At 32.8% G+C, this 20,940-nt stretch overlaps 2 pseudogenes; one reads left to right on the top strand and one right to left on the bottom strand.

Moving 5' to 3' along the window:
• The first annotated feature begins 8,789 nt into the window (after nt 1–8,789).
• LOC107003830 lies at nt 8,790–19,033 on the top strand (annotated as a pseudogene).
• On the bottom strand, nt 16,382–17,071 carry LOC107003544 (annotated as a pseudogene).
• Nucleotides 19,034–20,940: the final 1,907 nt, after the last annotated feature.

Genomic DNA, 20,940 nt, shown 5'->3' on the forward strand with positions numbered 1-20,940 from the left:
GATCACCACGGAGTGTAACTCCCGCATTGGAAATCTCTTCTTCAAGTATTCGTGCCGCATTCCTTTAGGTATTCATTTCCTATAATCACAATAAGATTAGATGCAAAATAACACATAGAGCTAACACTCTAGAAGCACGATATTTGACTTCCAAGAAAGTGAGAGTTTCCTAAGAATCGTATAGATTCCTATTCATAAGTTTGTTGTGCTTGACAATTATGAAAACGAACCTACATTGATATGGTTGAGAAAGACATCGACTCAAATATATTTAACCTCATGCTCTGATATCATGTTTATCACATCTGGGAATACCCCCTACACGTAACCGGCGTCGTCGTCCTCTTTGAGGACTAAGACTAGCCTCTTAGCTTACATCATTACATTCATAGGTTAAAATATTAGCAAAAATTTAAAACTTTTTACTAGTTCTACACTGATTTTTACATTGACCTCTACATACACATAATAGATATATGTCGAGTATACATAGACCCTTATTATAGGAAGATTACTTAGTCTTCTACTTTTCTTGCACATAGATATATAGAATATAGCATAGTGTCAAAATATTCGTTTCATCTCATAATCATTTAATAAGAGTATATCAAATAATACCTAGCCCATACATCAATAGAATAACACCACATATAGGTCATACAACGTTTAGTATATACCAATGAAACGGAAAGAAACATAATAGTCTTAAAACTAAACAACTTCATAGCTTGATAGTGGCATTGCCCTCAGAAAGTGAGGACCTACCCAACTTGGATGAGTCTTATTCAAAGTTATCTCCAAAAGTCCTTCTACGCACTACAAGAAATTATGGATTTAGCAACAACTTTTTAGCAACAACTATATCATTGTTGGTTTATATTGATAAATCGCAACAACTTGATTTTATTATTGGTATATATTTTAATTTTTAACAACAATATTTTTGTTGTTTCCAAATATGTTAGTATTGTTGCGATATTCTATTGTTAATAATAATTAATATAATAAATTTTAAATATTAAAAAATTGCAACAACGTTTTTGCAAAAATGACTTTATTGTTGCCCAAATTAATTACTGGCAACAATTTAATTAATTTTTTGCTATTTTTAAAAAATTATTTGGCAACAATAATATTTTTATTGTTGCTAATATATTTAATTTGACAATATTTTATACATTGTGGCAAAAAATAGATTTTTTCTTTTAGTTTTCTGCAAATAGAATCGCGGGTTTATTTTGTTTCCGCCAATTTTTTTGGTAGAAGTTCACAAACTTTTATTTTCTTTGCCAGAAGTAGCGCTTCTTCAGTTTTAGGGAAATGTGAAACTAGGTTTTCTGGTTCACTGAAGAAGAACACTGCTGCTGAAGTCTATCTCTGTTGAGTTTTTTTATGATTTAGTTTCTTTTCACAAAGTTCTGTTCTTTCGTATGAACATATTATGATTGAGTCTTCTAGGTTATTTTGTAAGATTTCAATTGCTTTGTTACAGTTTAATTTCTTTGTATTTAGTCGTTTCGTGAGATAGTAACAAAATTACTAGTACTAGTTATTACTAGTACGATTTAGTAACAAAATTACTAGTACTAGTTGTTTGGGTGTTTTTGAATTATTTGTTTTGTGTGTGGTACTGAGTTCTGGAAAAAAAAACAAGACTTGTTTTGTTAGCACTGCAAAAAAAGGTGTTTATAAATTTGAACAAAGGCCAAACTGTATCTAACATCAACAATTGTTAGAGTTTCTCGTGCATATGGATGGAAACATAGGCATAGCAAAGTATTGAATTCAAAGTGGTAAAGAGATAGATCGGTCAATACTTCTATACAGTTCTATGATTTGCAAGACCGCCTCGGTTGTAGCTTAATGTATTTGTCTTAAAATATCGCGTATTCTTTGTTATTTATTGATCGATTAATGTGTGTAGGATGCATATAAAATGTTGCATAGTCTTCTCCACTATCTTTTGGAAGACTTTATCAATGTGTACAATTGAAAAAAGTTGATCAAAATATAGAAGAAACAGAAACTTAAATAAATACTCATTTCAGTCCTTTGTAGCATTATGCAACCATCTTTACCCGATGTAACAATAACAAATTTAACTTTTGGACACCTTAAGAGCATAGGATTAGGGCACTCGGAATAGAAGAAGCCTCAGTCCATTCCTTAAAGTCAATCAAAACATTGTTGCCTTATTAGAGAGCATCACAGAAACAAGACTTGACGTATATGTAAAATAAGTCAAAAACTTCTTGTAAGTGAATAGTAAAATGCTTTCTGACATGTAATTTTCAATCAGTATGCCCCTTTCTGTATCATTAAACTAATTGTGTGGGTTGTTCCTATGAGACAGTTACAGTTGTAGTAGTCTAAATTTTTTCACATACATATTTATTTGAAGGGTCCTCATGCTCCAGCTAAAAGAAATGTATGACTGACTCTAGCAAATTCATGGGACTTTGTTAACTCTAAAGCTACTTTATGAACTACACAATGTTATTTAGTGAAGGAAATAGTTGAATTATTTAGTCTATCCACTGCTTCATTAATATAACCAATGATCGCATTCTGAAAAGGTAGACCCGAGTGATCATATATTGAAGTAAAGTTCCCCTTTGTCACGACCGGGGAGCACCCCCTAGAAGTAACATGGCGTACTTGACCTCTCGGAGGTCTTATAAAAGCCCATAGTTGTCATTCATCGCATTGACATAGTAAATTTAATCAAAAATTTAAAACTTCTCATAGCACCTCATATGCTAGAAAATTTATTTCATATACATATAAAATATAAGTCATAATACATATATAGACTCTAAGTCTCTTTGCCATATTAGACTCAACGACAATAGAATACATTAGGGATACGGCTCTTAAGACATAATACAAAACTATACAATATTTAATAGACTTTACAATAAGTACACATTAGGACATCCTTGGACTTAAGGATTCCTTTCCTTGAGCTTGGGAATCACCTATCAAGCTCTTCATCATTCAAGACATCCTTTAAGCATCCATAACCTACACTTTGTGTAAAAAGTATAGAAAAATGGGATTAGCACCAGAATGCACTAAGTATGGCAATCAAACAAAAACATGCATTTAAAAGGCACATTTTTCTTGAAAATCATATTTCATGCCTTTTTGAATAAATCCTTATGAAACCTTTAAACAATAGCATTTAAATCATTTTCATACTTCATAGAAACACAACCAATGGCCAAACATCATAGAAAAGCACATATAGAATTTAAGTCCAATTTGAGGTCACTTTACATTGAGCTCATTCCGTTTTACAATGAAACTCTTCCTTTTAATTCATTAGCCTCCCAAGTAATCCTTTAAGGATACTTGGTGAAATGTATCACCTTAGGACCACAAGGAAAATCATACATTTCATCTACATAAGATAACACATACCATCATAGAATAATAATACAACGTAGACATAGTTAACCCAAGACCATCATATAGTCAATTTCCCTTGCATTGATTTTAGATCATATTTAATATATATTATAAGTCTAAGGAATTATATAAACCTGCATTTAACCATGTTGATATCATAATTACACACCTTCAAGATTAAGGTTGCGACATAGGCATTTAGGCTTATCGATTTGGTAGAGTATAGAAGACTTTGCCAATACTATGAACTCTCTAAGGATTTGATCATAATTCATAATTTATAAAAATATTCTCATTAGGAATTACATAATTAGATAAGAAATCAAGACGAAATCATGCTTCATCTAATCAGAATTCGAGATCCATCACACACTTAGCTTTTTGACTTCATAGCCTAAAGGAATCTAGATCAATTCATGCAAGCCTTTCTTAATTTGATCATTAAGGATTTATACCTAAAAATTTAATCCATTATATCACCCTAAAACAGTAGCTACAGCCGTTCATACATAATTAAAACTCTACACAACCGATCTCACAATCGACCTCAAGGCAACATGTAGAAACAAAGGCTATTAATGTTCAAATCTTCATACATTGATCCTCATGGATCCTTAAACATAAATTCATGTAAATAAAAGCATATACAATAACTTCAACGTAATAGAATCATAATTGAATCTATAGCAATTCAAGATCACAAAGCCCATGCAAGGCTAAATTGTTTTGGTGAAGGAGCATGGGTTCATCATGCAATTGGAGTAAAATTCACGTTAAAAGATCACTGTATTAACTTCAAATAATAATGATTCAATTGTTCAAAACCATTTTAGAAAGAACCCATGGCAGATTGAAGAAGGACTTTGATCATATTTTTCTCTTTTGAAATCTTTGAGAATGGCTCTCTAGATGAAAAGATAAGTAGAGATGAAGATCACCATACCTTTGTCTAGTTGAAAACTTCTAAAACTTGATGATTCATCCATATAAAACCTAGCTCCAAGCAGTTCTTGAGCTTCACCAACAATGGAGGTTTGAAGGGAAATATTTTTGGAGGGAAAGGCTTAAATCGTGTGAGAGGATTCTAGAATGTGGTGATCTCGTTTTTGATGACTTATATACACTAAAAAATATCTAATTAAACCTATTAGGGTCAGGTTAGGACGTGGGGTGAATTTTCCATTCACCCCTTTAATTAACAGCACGTAGGCTGCCAGTTGCAGGCCACCTTCGACGATGGCAATGACGGGGCGTCGAGGCCATGACGGGCCGTGCCTGGCCTCCGTCGCCTGAAACTTAGCCAAAATTCGCCTACGACCTGTCCAAGCACGTGACCTGCTCAACGGAACGTTGGTGGACCAATGATCCGTCGTTGGGTCCGTCAATGGAAACTGCCCAGACAGTGTCTTAGGCAGCTTTGGGTCCTTCTTTTGGGGCCTCTTGTGGTCCCTTTAGAAATTGTACCCGGATATTTCCATAGTGATTACAAAACTTACCAAGTTATACACCTTAAACATAAATTTCATCCAAAAACAAACACCTATAAGACATCCAAACAGTCGAAGCCCCATCATGACATACGATGAACATCTTAGGGGCTATCTTTCGAACGCCTTGGACGTTCTTGGGTGTTTGACCTCCAAACTTCACGAAACTTCATATAACAACATTATACGCCATTTTAAAACATTTAAATAATTATTAGACTCATTTCATACAGATTTAGGCATGCATGCATACATGAGGCACATAAGCGACTAATCGTCGAACGTCTTGGACGTCCCTTGACATTCGACTTCCAAATCACTTCAAACTTAACACACTTCCTCTAAACCATATTATAAGACATTTTAGGACCTTATAACCTTAAAACAAACATATTAGGCTATATAAACTTTCTCTCATTTTCGGGGTCTTACACCTTTATTGTCTATGAGATCCGCAAGATTGCGAGATATGGTTCCAACTATAGCTGAAACTAGCACATACTGAAATATTTGTCTCAGGTGGGAATAAGGATGATTTGCTCGAGTGTTGAAATAGTAATTGGTGAATTTATAACCACATCTTTCATCAAACTTTATAAGTATCTTTCTCACACCAATGGTATTCATATCAACAAAAAAAAAAGAATTTGCACCAGTTCTCTGCGATCTCTTTGTGACTGTTCAAGTGTAGATAATTTTTAACCATTTTGTTGTTTTACTTGGACATCATGCTCTTGCCCAAGAATAAATAAAATTCTTGATGATTCCCCTTGTTGATGCAACATGAATAAGACAATCTTTTCAATTTGTTTATCTAGAATCCTCGAGAAGTCCTTGAGAACATACTCATGACCGCGTTCAAAACTTCAATCTGCTGCACATAGTTATTTACTGTCTTGTTCTTCAACTTATAATTAATCTAATATCCTTGTCATCATAAATTGAATTTATTTCAACTTTTTTCCCAAAGGCAAACATCATTCAGAAGTAGGGGAATGTTATAGTGATTTGCATGTGGGGTATAAAACATAGATTCGTCCATAAGGGCGAATGGATTTTGTAGTTCAATTAAAGTAATACATTGTGTTGCTACTATATGTATATTTTTCTTAATAGCATCTTAAAGCTTGTTCCTTGTACTAAATTGCACCTTTATTCCAACACCTCATTAGTTTTAAGGTATGGTGTCTCGAGAGGAAATTTTTTTTTCTTCTATTAGATGACAACATTGGTTGAATAATCAAAAAGTTAGATTAATTATACTAATATTCTTAGCATGGTTTATTGTTCTACGGGTCTTATCCTCCATCTATTGACATGTTGAAAGTTAAGGTTGTTGGTGTTGGAGCAATACTGCGACCTGTTTCCAGTGGTAAACACGTGTGATCACAATTTATTTATTTTTTCAGTTATTCCTTACATTTTGCAGTAATGTTGATGTAATACTGTTTGGTCATATGTATGCTTGGCTGAAGATCTAGTTGACCAACTTGTTGCCATTTGTGCTTATGAACTTGTTATATTCTCACTTAAGACATCACATATAACTTGTCTGCATAGCTATCTTTACCAAACTTTTATTCGTGTTATTTCTGCTATATGGCAAAGATACATGCGATTTGTCCTAGTTTTATGAAAATGCAACATCTCAGACAATATGGACAGATGTATTTCTAACTCCTATAATTTATAGTTGCACCACTCCTTATTAAGCCGTCTTTTTCTTCAACTGTTTTATATTGATATTGAAATATCACATGTAGATTTGAATTTAAATTGTTTAGCTATTCTAATATTTTCTATTTTATACTCTTTTGTATGAGAGGTTGTAGAGATATGAATGATTTCTAAAGACGTTCTTAGATGTACATATACAAAAAAACGATTACTAGTCTTACAAGGACTTTCTGATTTTTATATTGACCTTTCATAATATCAAGTTTTTCACTAAAATTTTCTTTATTTTTTTTATTAAAAAATCATATAACTTTATATTAATTGATTTTAAAATTGTTGTAGGTAAGTATATAATGGATAAAAGTTGGATAGTTATTGGAAATAGAGCGTTACCACAATATTTAAATGGTGTGGAGCAATTTTTGAATTTTGTATTTTCTAATCTTGAGGTTGGTGTAAGAATTCAATTTCCATGCATAAAATGCAATAATGTTCTTTGGAAAACGTGAGATGAAGTGAGAATAGATTTATGTAGGTTTGGAATGAATCAAACATATAAAAAGTGGATTCATCATGGCGAGCTAGATCTATCTTCTGATGATGAAACAAATCTTAGTGAACATTCAAATATAGTAAATGATGATGCTCCAATTAATGAAATGTTGCATGATAAATATCATGGTGTTCCCAACAATAGTGATGACTTTAATGACACAACTGAGTCTCCGCATGAAGAGCCTAATACAGAAGCTAAGAATTTCTATAAGTTTATGAAGGATGCAGAAAATCGATGTTATCCAAGTTGTGAAAAGTACTCCAAACTCTCTTTTATAGTGCGTCTTTTTCAAATGAAGTGTATGCATGGATGGAGTAATACTTAATTTGAATCTTTGTTGAAATTACTTAGTGACGCTTTACCTAAAGAAAATGTGCTCCCAGATTCTATTTATGAAGTTCAAAAGATAATAAAAGATTTAGGTTTAGATTATGTGAAAATAGATGCATGCGTTAATAATTGTATCTTATGTATAAAGGAATATGAAGATCTTGAACAATGTCCTAAATGTGGCAAAAAAATATGGACAATGAGAAAAGGAAAAGATTCCAATAGTGAGGTTGCTTCAGGTAATTTGAATAACAAAAATAAAGGAATTTCTGCAAAGATTCTTAGATACTTTCCTATTATACCTAGATTACAACGATTGTTTATGACAAAAGGGACCGCAAAAGAAATGAGGTGTCATAAGGATGAACGAGTTGATGATGGAGTTTTACGACATCCTGCTGACTCATTGGCAAAGAAAAGTTTTGATGAAAAATATCCAAATTTTGCTTCAGATTCTCATAGTGTAAGACTTGGGATTTGCTTCAGATGGTCTTAATCCTTTTGGTTCAATGTGTAATTCATATTACATGTGTCAAGTTATCTTGATTCAATATAATCTTCCCCCGTGGCTATGCATGAAACAATCTAATATTTCGTTGTCTTTACTTATTCCTAAACTGAAAGGTCCTGGTATGGATATTGACGTGTATCTCCAACCTTTGGGTGATGATTTGAAAATCTTATGGGGGGGGATGGAATTGAGACTTATGATGCTTTTATGAAACAAAATTTTCAATTACATGCTTCATTGTTATGGAGAATCAATGATTTTACTGCTTATGGTATTTTATCTGATTGAAGCACTAAAGGTAAATTAGCTTGTCCAGCTTGTCATGTGCATACTTGCTCTTCTTACATGAAATATGGTCGAAAGCAAAATTATATGGGTTATGGTAGGTTCTTGGAGATGAATCATCCTTATCGTCGAAATAAAAAAAAAATTCGATAACCAAAAGGAAGAAAGATTTGCACCACATGCATTGAGTGGTGAAGATGTGCTTGTGCAACTTAATACCTCTTCTCAAAGGTCTGCTGATGACAACACAAGAAAAAGAAAACGAGATATTGAAAGACATGATAATTGTAAAAAGAAAAGTATATTTTTTGAACTTCCATAGTGGCGGACTTTATTGTTGAGACATAATTTGGATGTGATGCACACTGAAAAGAATATTAGTGAAAGTGTGTAAGGTACGTTGTATGATATTGAAGGAAAATCAAAGGACACCTTAAAATCTCGATTGGACTTACAAGAAATGAAGAGAAAAAATCGCTTCATCCCATAAAAATTGGGGGATAAATACATAGTTCCTCCATCAAGTTATACGATGTCTAAGGCCGAAAGGATTCAATTTTGTCAACTCATCGAAGAAGTTAAGTTTCCTGATGCTTACGCTTCTAACATTAGTCGTTGTATCAAGGAAGCTAAAATATTTGGGCTTAAAAGTCATGATCATCACGTTCTTTTTCAGCGTATAGTACCACTTATCATTAAAGAATCTTTACCAAAAGATGCACATGAACCATTAATTGAATTCTCATTGTTCTTTCATGATTTGTGTTCTAAAGAGTTAACTATGGAGAAGCTAGATCAGCTAGAGAAAAGCATACGGGTGAAATTATGTAAATTAGAACGTGTGTTCATGCCGACATTCTTTGATGTTATGGTTCCTTCGGCAATTCATTTGGCAAATGAGGCAAAGTTGGGTTCTCCTGTTCAATTTCGATGGATGTATTACATTGAAAGGTTGGTTTCTTAATTTTTAAATCTGTTCTTTTGATTTATATTTAATAAAATATGAATATCTTTCTTCATAGATTTCTGCGAACCTTAAAAGGTTATGTATGCAACAATTATCGTGTAGAAGGATCAATTACTGAGGGTCATATTTCAATGGAATGCATTACTTGTTCTCTAGATATTTGAGAGATATGGAAACAACGCAAAATCGTCCAGATAGGAATTCTAATTCTTCTAACATTGATAAGAATAACTTATCTACATTTAGTTCTCATGGTAAACCACTAGCAGGGGGTTTTTGCACTAATTTGAATAGTTTAGAAATCAATCAGACTCATTTTTACATTCTCCAAAATTGTGAGGAAGTCAGACCTTGGATTGAGTAAGATATGTTTCACCTTTAAACCTATTTCTTACAAACAATTAACAATTATGTTTAATTTTTTTTTGATTTTTTTTTCATATCTCCACAATCTATCGGGAACATGTAGAAATTTTAACAAAGGAAAATAATAGAAATGTAGCAGAGAGTCACAAGGAGGAATTTCCTTTATGGTTTGAAAAAAAAAGGTAAAATCATTCATTTGATGATTGGCAAATTTATTCTTTTAAATAACATTAATATTATTTATTTCTTAAAAAAAGAACATTAATATTATTTGTGATTTTTTAATTAAAATACTACAGGTTATACAGTTAAAGGAAAATTGTGATAACCGAATTACTAAAGAATTACTAATTTTCGCAAGACCTCCAGATCTTTCAGTTTTTTGTTATAGCGGATATATGTTGAATAGTTCTCGATTTCGAACAATGGAATCTGACCTAGGTTTGCAAACTCAAAATAGTGGTGTGGTTGTGAAGAGTGATGAACATACATGAAATATTGATTATTTTGGAAGGATAAGGATAATTTCATAGATCCAATATATGAACAATAAATAAGTTATGTTATTTCTATGTGATTGGTTTGAAGTTCCTCCTCAAGGTCGTAGTCAAAGTAGAGGTTACAAAAAAGATGAATATGGATTTGTGTTTGTAGATATAACACGACTTCATTACACAAGTGATCCATTCATTCTAGGCTCACAAGCTCAATCAGTGTATAATATTAAACATGGTCAAAGTGAAAAATGGCATTCAATGATAAGGGTAAGACCACGACATTTGTATGATCTTCCCGAACAAAAAGATTAAATGGAACAATATCAAATGATTGACTTAGTTGAAAGATGAGAAACAATTCAAGAACTAGAGTTGGAGCATGGTAACATCAGAATAGAAAGAGAATATATTGATAGAATGAGTGTTGAAGCACCACTCAATAGCGAGGAAGAAGCCGACTTAGTAGTTGTAGATGAGCCTGATCACGAAAATATAGATGACTTCAGTGATTCTGCAATGAAGTTGAGGATGATGATTCGTTTTGTAACAACCCTAAAATGGATAAGATAAGAAATGCTTAATGTGTCAAGAATGCGTACGATTAGACCAGGGTTCACACATATTGATGCGCGTAGAACCACACCTCGGAATTTTTGCTACAGCCAAGCTAACTAACTTGAGAAGTTAGTTGAGCTTGAAAAGTTTGGGTCCAACCATGTAGGGCTCTCGAATACGAAGATTTACTCAAAGGAGTCTTTATCGGACTTAAAAAGAACAAAACTTAGGTTTGAAGGGTCTAGGGGTAAAATGGTCTTTTTCCTGGCTAAGGGTAGTATCTTAATTATCCTAAATATGTAATTAATTATTTAATTAATAAATTGGATGGGCAATTTGGTGAGAGAGGGTCGAAATTGAGCCCTTGAAATGAAGTCTTGCTCCACCCGGGTTCGAACCTAAGTGGGAGCAATGTTTTAATGTGATTTTTGTTATTGGTGAATTAATTTAATAAATTAATAATTAATGGCTGATTTAAAAAGGAAAATCATATTTTATTATTAATTATTAATTATCTATTTATTTATTAATTAAAGTTTTTTTTAAAATTGATTAAGCCTTGCCAACTATCCTAGTTTTAAGAGACACTATCTCACACAAACTCTCTCTCTCTATCGTCCAAATTATTTTTATTGGATGCAAAAACAGAAGATAAAAACATTAGAAAACAATTAAAAGTTCTCTACACTCAAAGAACTTACAAAAAAAATATACAAGCAAGCAAGCTAACTTAAGAAACGAAAAATTTGCATCATCTTCTCGACAGGTTTGTGTTGAAGGTTTAGGGGAGGTTTTGGGAAGAACTTGAAAGGTGTGGAAAGATACAACAAGGTATTCTCTCTTGAATCCTTTCTCCAAGAGAAATTTCTTTCTACAAAATTTAACGTATGAAACTAGGGCTGTCCCCATTATTGTTGAACTCCTTGTCCCTAGTCTCCTTCAGATTTCAATCTAAATTAGTTTAGAAATCATGTTGTTGGTATGGCTGCTGGTACCTAAGTGTGAAATATGATTTTCCTATGATTTTATGTTTGGAAATAGTAAGCATGTTCAATGATGTCAACCAAAAATGATGTGGTGCAATGTGTAAAATGTTTGTTGTTGTTCTTCATTTGAAGTCTTAGAATGGCTTGTTTGATGATTGGAATTATTGTGCATAAGATGTGTAAATTGTGATGTTAAATGACGTGTAAGGTGGTTGATCTTAAGTGGAAAAATCTAAGCTAAAACAACAGTGAATCTACACCTAAGAATGTGTTAAACGAATTGTGAAAGTACCTCAAAACGAACGGATGAATGTTGTTAAATAAAGGCTAGAAAATTTAATAAAATTTCCAGCACTTGGTGATTGAATTTTCAGGAAGAATACTTGAGGTTGAGAGGTTTAAAAATATATTTAAAACATGTGGGTCAGTGGAGATTGAACCCAAGACCTCACTACATGAAAGCTGAAAAAAAATAAATGAGAGGTGTGGGATTCAAACCCACAACCTCTCGGCCAAACAAGAGAGTAAGAGCGGAATTTGAAATTAATAAAATTAATGGGAGAAGTGGGATTCGAACCCACCATCTCTTGGATGAAGGAGGAGACAGAGAGAAATTAAAAAGAAAATAAAGTGAGGCTGTGGGGGCTCGATCCCACAACCTCACTGCCAACGCTTAAGTAGTTAACTTTTAAATGAATATAAAAAAATAAGGAAGCTATGGGGGTTCGAACCCACAACCTCTAAGTCCCATGTAAAATAAAGAAAAAAATAAAGAGAGGTTGTGGGGGTTTGATCCCACAACCTCCTGGTTAAGCCGAAATGGACAAGGAAAATAGATAGGAAAATAAAAAGGGGGTTGTGGGGGTTCGAACCCACAACCCCTCGGCCAAAGGAGAGAAGCTCTAGAAAAAAAGAACTAAAAAGAAATGTTGATGTTGGGGTTCGATATAGGGTCCCAATGTCACGAGGACTAAAAATGAAATCAAGAAAAAATGTAAGTGTTGTTCAAGGGATTTGAACTTGGGTTCCCTTGCCCCAAATTTCCGTATTGATACATAAATCATAAGTGAATTAAATGTTCAAGAATAATGTCACCTACTAAGATCGAAATCAAAATCTTGGCATATATACAAGATACATAAGTCTTGTACTACATAATCTTAGGAATGTATGAGTCACTTACTATGAATGAAGCCTAATGGCTTATATGTATAGACCCATAAGTCTAGCATACGATTAAAAATAAGTGAACCTAAGATGTATGTAATGAAATGATGAAACCCTAGAAGGGTTAAGTACGAGTGTAAGATACACTAAATGGCCAGGTGCATTGGCATATGACGAAATGAACAATGAAATGATGAAATGAACAATGAAATGATGAAATGAATAATGAAATGATTAAATGAACAATGAAATGATGAAACCCTAGCAGGGTTAAGTAAGAGTGTGAAACACACTAAATGGCCAAGTGCATTGGCATATGATGAAATGAACATTCACGTAAAAAGGGGTGAGTAATTATGAAGAGCAAATGTGCTAATGTTAATTAATATGGTGAAAACATGATATGAGGCTAATGTAAAAGATGGGAGCAATCTCAAATGAGCCTAAGTAAATGTTACTAAAACGTACTCACCTATGAGAGTGTAAAGTTAATGAAGAGACCAATCTCTATGAACATTCTAATGAAAGTATTGAGATTAACACACTTAATACTATGATGAGATGAGAAATCACCTATTGAGCTATGATGTCCTCATACTAGAAGCCAGCTTCCATAACGTATGATTTGAATGAAATGGAACTTTATACTAAGCAATGATAGACTAGCTATGAGCGGTGATGCCTTCTTTCGGGAAGGGAGGAGGTTCACGTAACTCTCATGAGATGAGACTCTCCGGCATGCAGTGTATGGGACTCCTTATATCTCCTAGTCTTTAAACCTATACCGCCAATATAGGGATCTAGCGGAGTTCAATTCCCATGTACGCTAGCATGTTTTGGGTCACTTTGGCCGGTGATTCCACCTATTTTCGGTGTGGGGGAGACACTCGATTTCATGACTCTCACATGATCTATGTTGGTTAAAGTTAAAGTTCCCAATGAATGAATGAGGTCAGCCTCAAATGATGCACATAATGAAATGAACAATACCAAACGTGTTAGGATAGGATAATCAAGAGGTGAGATAGACTCAAGTAATGACACTAGGTTATTCTTGATTGTTGCAAAGCAAACCCGATGAATGTCTTAAACTACATCCTCGGTATAATTGGTGTTCACACTAGCCTATGAATGAAATGAAATGAAGTACGTATGAATGAATGAAACAGACTATGTGTTTGTTAATGATGACTCCCTAGTTGAGGTCCCATATGTTGAGCCCTCATTTTGGAAAGTCTTAATGCCAAGTCCATGATTCCAAGGTCTCGTGGCATATGATATGTTCTATGTGTAAGATGTTATGTGCGATATGCAATACGATGTGTGCTATGTGTAAGATGTTATGTGTTGTATGCAATATGATAAGTATGATGATGCATGTTACTGTCATGGCATGACTTTCCTAATACAAATTTGGAAAGTTCACTAACTTTCCTAATCCTAATTTGGAAAGCCCACTGACTTGACTTTCTATAATCATGTTGTTAGGAAAGAACTATTCTTACTCATGCATGTCCTTGGTGTGTGCTTGCATATACCCATACTTAGGACAAGTGTGTACTAATCTCATACAACTCAATATTTTTAGGTGCAGGCACAGGTGGACGCTAGAGTTTACAGGTTGGCGTACAGCTATCTGGACGTAGAGCTTTCATCCAGACTTGGTAGGCCCTCATGATTTCGAGGATGTCTACCGTGATTATCTAGCTTAGATATAGGCTTTAGCTAGTGGAGTATGTTCAACTAGTGTTTCTTTCCACTTTTATTTCACACTTTGTATTGGTGTCGTTTTGGCAAAAATACTTTTAATGCAATTATGAACTGTTTCTTTCATTTGATTATGTCTATATTAGATGGTTGATTTGTGAACGCCTATGATGTTAAGTTAAAATTGTTTATAATGAAATAAGAAAATAAAAGGTTCAAATTTTTCGCTAAAATTAACCTAGATGAAGTAAGAATGTCGTATGTAGGCTTGTCTACGACCTCTGAGAGGTCAACGACGCCGGTCTCGTCTGGGTCTAGATTTCGGTCGTGACAGGTTTTGATTTTCAACTTGTCATCAAGATAAAAAAATTTTGAATAAGTTTGTCCGTAGAAGTTTTGTTTTTCACTTACCGAAACAATTAATTCTATTTTCTACTTTTCCCATATTTCTTTATATTTATGCTGAGAAGCATTACTTGTTTCACTCATATTTTGAACATTATTTTATTAGTTTATCATTTTGGCATTGGTTTTGTTTGTTAATTGCTATCTTTTAATTTAATGATTTGTACTTTTGACTAGTTTTTATTTATATAATATTATAGTATGTTGCAGCTAATCATGTAGAGGGATATTACTAGCTTTATTTTTATTATGGTTGCAGCCAACCATAGTGAAAATATGCATATTTCTAATGATAAGAAAATTGTCGATTTAAGTGCAATCCCGCCTCCAGGTAAGTTTATCCATTTGTTAAATTGTATCTCTTAAAAATCTCTAGATCATATATGTCTTATTTACATATATTTTTGATATCTTTATGTATTGTTAAAGAAAAACAGAGGAAGGGGAGAGGAAAGACAACAGGGCTTTCAACCCAAAAGAAACGTAAGGAAAAGGACAATGAAAAGTTGAAGGTGATTATCCCTCCAGATTGAACAGTTGCATTGGAAGGGAGTACCTGATCTAGCAAAGAATAGAATTGTTGCTTATACGCTGGTAATGTACTTTTCTTTGTCTTTTTTTTTGGTTGAAGTAGTAAATGGTTAGTTATGATATCTCTTACTATCTAGTTCTCTGTCTTTTTTATCTTGTTAAGAAGCTCAGCTATATGGCTTTCTTTTGTATTATAATTTATGGATAAATAATGCATGAATCATTAGTTGTGTTTTATGTCGTTTACTTTTATTGGAATGGTAAATTTTCCATAGTCGTATTTCTGATTTTCTAGATCTTTATATCTTTTTGTTATTTTTGTTGGTAAATGTCCAGTAATGGTATTTATGGTATTGTAGTCCTCCCCTCCAGATACTTGTGGCTTCCCAGCTAACTGTCAGGTTTGGTGCTTCTTCCCTTTGTATTAAGGATGCTAGTCTATTAATTCTTCTCCAACTTATTTAGTAGCATCTACGTTAGTATCCCTACGCATGTTGTTGACTGATCTTCTTTGTGCGAACCCTTAAGGTTGGTATTTTTGCTTTTTCGATGTTTATGATATTTCCTTTTATACTAGGCAATTGTTCAAATGACCTGAAGGTCTTTTTCTCGGTAGCACTAATTGCAAAGTTAGCCAAGTAGTCTTCCATCTTGTTACCTTCTCTGTATATGTGATGTGTTGTACTGTTACCTTTTCGTTTCTCGTTTTAGCTCATAAAAATAATCTGCTAACTCCCATGACACTTTCCATACTTGATCATTTTCACGATGTTTTTTGAATCCAGAAAATCAAGTCTTTATTTAAGTATATACAGAAAGGACATTGTGATGAGTAATCCATGTTCTGGTGACTAATAAAGTCTTCACATGACCATTTAGGAAGGTTAAACTGCTAAAAGTACTTCTAAGACAAAGAAATACAACTATTGATTTTGGAAACTTATCAACTAGCTCCAGGATCAAGGACAGGTAGCCGGCAATGTAGACTGATTGCCTTATTAGTTTAATGTGTGCCTGGGATGAATGACTGAAATACGACTGTTAAGAAGGCACCTTTCTTAGCGATCCCATAGAAAGCGCAATCAGGCTTGGCTGCATGACACTGAAGACTCTTGAAGAAATGCTTTACACTCACTTGCACTGTCATTGCATCTCTTCACTTAAGTGCTATTCTTGTCCTTGAATGAGTACACAAATTTTGATCATCTGTTGGACTTTGTGCTTGTTCTCCTATAACCGACAGCTTCTGGAACTCAGCACCAAGTGTGATTAGGCTGGTAGAAACTTGTAGATGGAGATCGGCACACTAGCTAATAGAAACATTAAGGACGTCACCGACATTTTTCATTTTCTCCATAAAGTTGTGTAGCTGGTGCGTCTGTGGGACTTGTATAAGGGTCTGAGGCAATCTTGGGCCATATCAAGGGCTACTTGTAATTTAAGTACATCAGACCTTGCAAGGACTTAGATATGGGCACTTCTTGAATAACATCAGATTTGTGATCTTTCATCTCAAAAGTGAGAAAAGGCATTGATCGTTGAGAATGAAGAGGGAGCTTTTTTTTACAAGCTTGATTTGGATGTGGTTAGGGACGCTGTTTCCACCAGGAATTTCAATGTCACCAGGAACTAATTATTTATACTATTTTGATTGCAGGACACCTTTTAGCTTCCGGACATACAACACAATCGTGATACCATTCTTCAAACAACAAAAAAATTGTGTATATATAATTGGAGCAGGCATCATGATCATTTCAAGAAATTTTCTACAAAATAAGAGCGTCTACAAAACATAACAACAGATGTTAATGAAGCTGAATGGAAATTCTTGGTAGACTACTTCAGCTCTGATGAATTTAAGGCAATTAAAAGTTAAAACTTTAACCTTTTATATTGTTTGTTGTCTTTTTTGACTTCTTATATGTTTAGATCGAAATAAATTTCTAAACTTAAAATCAATGCAGAAAATGAGTGAAAGAAACAAAAATAACAAGGCAAAACAAGAAGTGAATCATATTTGTGGCTGAAAAACTTTTCAAGAAGCATCTTATGAAGAAGTGAGATATATGTCTTTGTTTTGATCTATTATTCTTACAATTTCAACAATAACATAATTTCATTTTTTTGACAGAGGGATACAACCACTGGAAAAGAGCCATACTTTCAAAAACTTTAGGAAATAACTCAAATGAAGCCAAATGGGCAATGGGTTACTAATGGTTGTGCTGAAGTGAATGTACTTTTTCTTTAACCTTTATTAATAGAGTGAGTTTATTTAAGTTACACGGAGAATTAAAGTTTGTATAACCTTGTTGTAGGACAAAGTGAAAGACATTATTGCTGAAAAATTCAACAAATTGAAGAGGGTACCGATGTGGATCCTATTATTAATGCTACATTTGTGGAAATAATGGGAGAAAAATCAAAGTACATTCTTGGTCAAGGATCTGGAATTAAGTCAGCAAGTAGAATATCTAAAATGAAATTCAAAAAAAACTTCATGCACAACAAAAGGAAGCAGAAGAAGAACGTTGTAAACGAGAGTGTAGAAATCAAGCTAATGAAAGTTAAGAATCAACTTTAAGAGAAGCAAAAGAACCGAGAAGTAATGGAATTTCGTTTAGTGCATGACCAAAAATTGTTAAAAGAGAGCATGATGGGGCTACTATCTCATTTGAAGAATCCCAAGGTATTATACATCACTAAATTAGTAGATGCTTCATTACTACTTAATTTTTTTAACTCTCACCATACATATTCGCCTCTTCCTCATTCTATTCTTCTTTTATCGACATATTAAGTTATTAATTTGTACCATATTTAATAGAATGACCTTCCTGCTTCAATTTTCAATATCTTTACAACTTCAACTACTTCTAATGAGACAAGTTCTGCAAGTCTAATAAATAACAATTGGGTAAGTAATTTTTATTTAAATTATTTATCTTTTTGTAAATGTCACTATTAGGAGTATTTAGTAGGTACTAGTACAACTTTTGTTTGGTATAGTAATCATCTACTTATGTTAGTTGTATGTCTATGCATATCCATCAATCATTTTCATTAAAACAAACAAACACAATTTTGATATATATTTACTTAAAGATTATAATCTTTGTATTGATGAGCAATTACAGGAAGGTTTACATGCAAATAAAAATCAAGAATCACATATGGACAAATATTTGGATAACTTGAAGGATGTCTTTAATTTTGAGAAGCAAAACTTAGAAATGGCTATTTATGATTGTGATAAATTTAGTACATTGTGCAATAAAGATGTAGAGCTTAAGGTATTATCTAAATGTGATTAAATTTGATTTGTCAAGGGGAAAATCATTCATCTTATTACTCCATTCTTTAATTTACAGGCTGCCCTAACGGAGAAGCGAAACTTAGAAATACGGCTTCCAAAGTTGAATTCTCAAGCTTCGATGAAGACTACATCGAAAGAGTTAATTGACGCAAATAATCAGGTAAATCTAAAATCTATAATTAAGCCTTTATATTTTGTCCAGAATAGTATCCATAAAACACAAACTCATGTGACTTCACTAATTGCAGGTCTTTAAAAAGATCCATGAAGAGCTGAAAGTTCGTTCCATGTTGTGTACCGCAGAATAAACAAAAAAGAGGCTTTTGAGTGAAAAATCATCACTTGAGGCAAAAATTGTAGAGATGGAAAAGAAGAAATCAAGTGAGATATGCTGGCTAAATATCTCTTGTTTCACATTTCCAGCTCTAAGAGTTGAGTCATGCTACACTGATTTCTCCCATCAATAGTTTATGTTAACTACAATCTTTAATACTACAAAATTGCCATGAGTTGAAAGATTTATGAGATATTGATAATCTTTGTAAATTGCATTTGCTTGATTGTGATAATACAAGGTTACATTGTCTTTTCTGCCAATAGGAATGCACAAGTTTACAAATCTGAGGTTATTAAATATTTCTGCATCTTATTTGGAGAAGTATAGACCAAGGATTTTTCGAGAAATTCTCTAGCCTTGAAATAATAAATTTGATGGGTGGTTGTCTTAGATCGATTTCTTTTGATTAGATATTGTCTACATCTGATTTAGAGAGTAGTATGTCAACAGGAAGTTGATTGTGAACAAAAAGAGTTATTAAAATCCGTACATATAGAGAGTTGTTCTTGTGATTTCACATTTAGCTATTTTCTCTTTTTAAACACAATCAATGTTCTTGGTAAGGTTTGATAAGAAGGGAAAAAGGAAGTCTTTTGGAATCTGGAAACTATTTAAAAAATTTATTTGACAAAATTATTAAAGGAGATAAAGAATAATTCTGACTTCCTTTTGTTTATGTGACATTCTTGGGGTTGAAAGAAGTGAACAGATGGTCCTTTGACAAATTTGGAAAATCTCGCTCTCTTCTCGATACAATTTATAGAGTATCTCTGATTTTGGTCATTTTCAATTGAAATAAGGAAACGAAGGAGATTTATCATGAGATTAAAGTGTGTTTTGGGTGTATTAGTGAGTGCATTCACGTGAATATCTGTTTTTTTTAGATTTATATTTGTGTTTTATAGCTTGCTTTATTAAATTATAATTATATGTATCTTTTATTTGCAGGATGAACATGCATAATTGAACCATCGCTTCAATACAAGTACTATTGGAAGATCGAACTATTGAAAAATTGTAATAGCTAGTAGGGTTAGAATATAACTAATGACTTGTTTATTATTTTCTACTACAAGTACAAACATATGTAGAAGTATTTAGTTCTTTGGATATCTATCTTATATTGACCTTTGCAAATCTATATGATTTTTAATATAAATATTTGTGAAAATTTTCTAAAGGAAACGTGTATTGTGTACATAGATGTTATTCACAAATTGTTGCTAAAAGCATAGAAAATATTTGTATAAAATTTGCAAAATGAAAATATATATTATTTATGTAGCAACAACTCAGAAATTGTTGCTAAAGGTGCATAATAACTATGTTTATTGCAACAAAAATTATTCTTGCTAAAAGCTTTCCTAACACATTACTAACTAACTTTTTGAATTTTTTTTAACAACAACTAATCTTGTTGGTAAAAAAGTTAATATGTGGCAACACTAAAATTTTGTTGCAAAAGTTTTTATAAGCAATAACTATAGTAATGTAAGGCAACAATTATTTTGGTGTTGCAATAAGTTAGTTTTGGCATCAATATATTTTGTTGTTGCAAAAACTATTCGCATCAATGTTTATTGCAACAACTTGTATATCGTTGCCAAACGTACTTTTTGTAACAACATCCTATATATAGCAACAAAAATAATTGTTCGAAAATGCCTTTTTTCTTTTAGTGCGGAACCTAAAATGTTGAAAAATAGAAAGAAATGGGGTTAGTATGCCACTTATACTAAGTATGAGACCATATGGAGACATATCATTAAAACATGCTAAAAAGGAACATTTCATGAAAACATGCTATTTTACCCATTGAAAACCTTTTTCACATTCAAAAATACCA

Source organism: Solanum pennellii, chromosome 11, assembly GCF_001406875.1.
Source record: "Solanum pennellii chromosome 11, SPENNV200".
NCBI lineage: Eukaryota > Viridiplantae > Streptophyta > Magnoliopsida > Solanales > Solanaceae > Solanum > Solanum pennellii.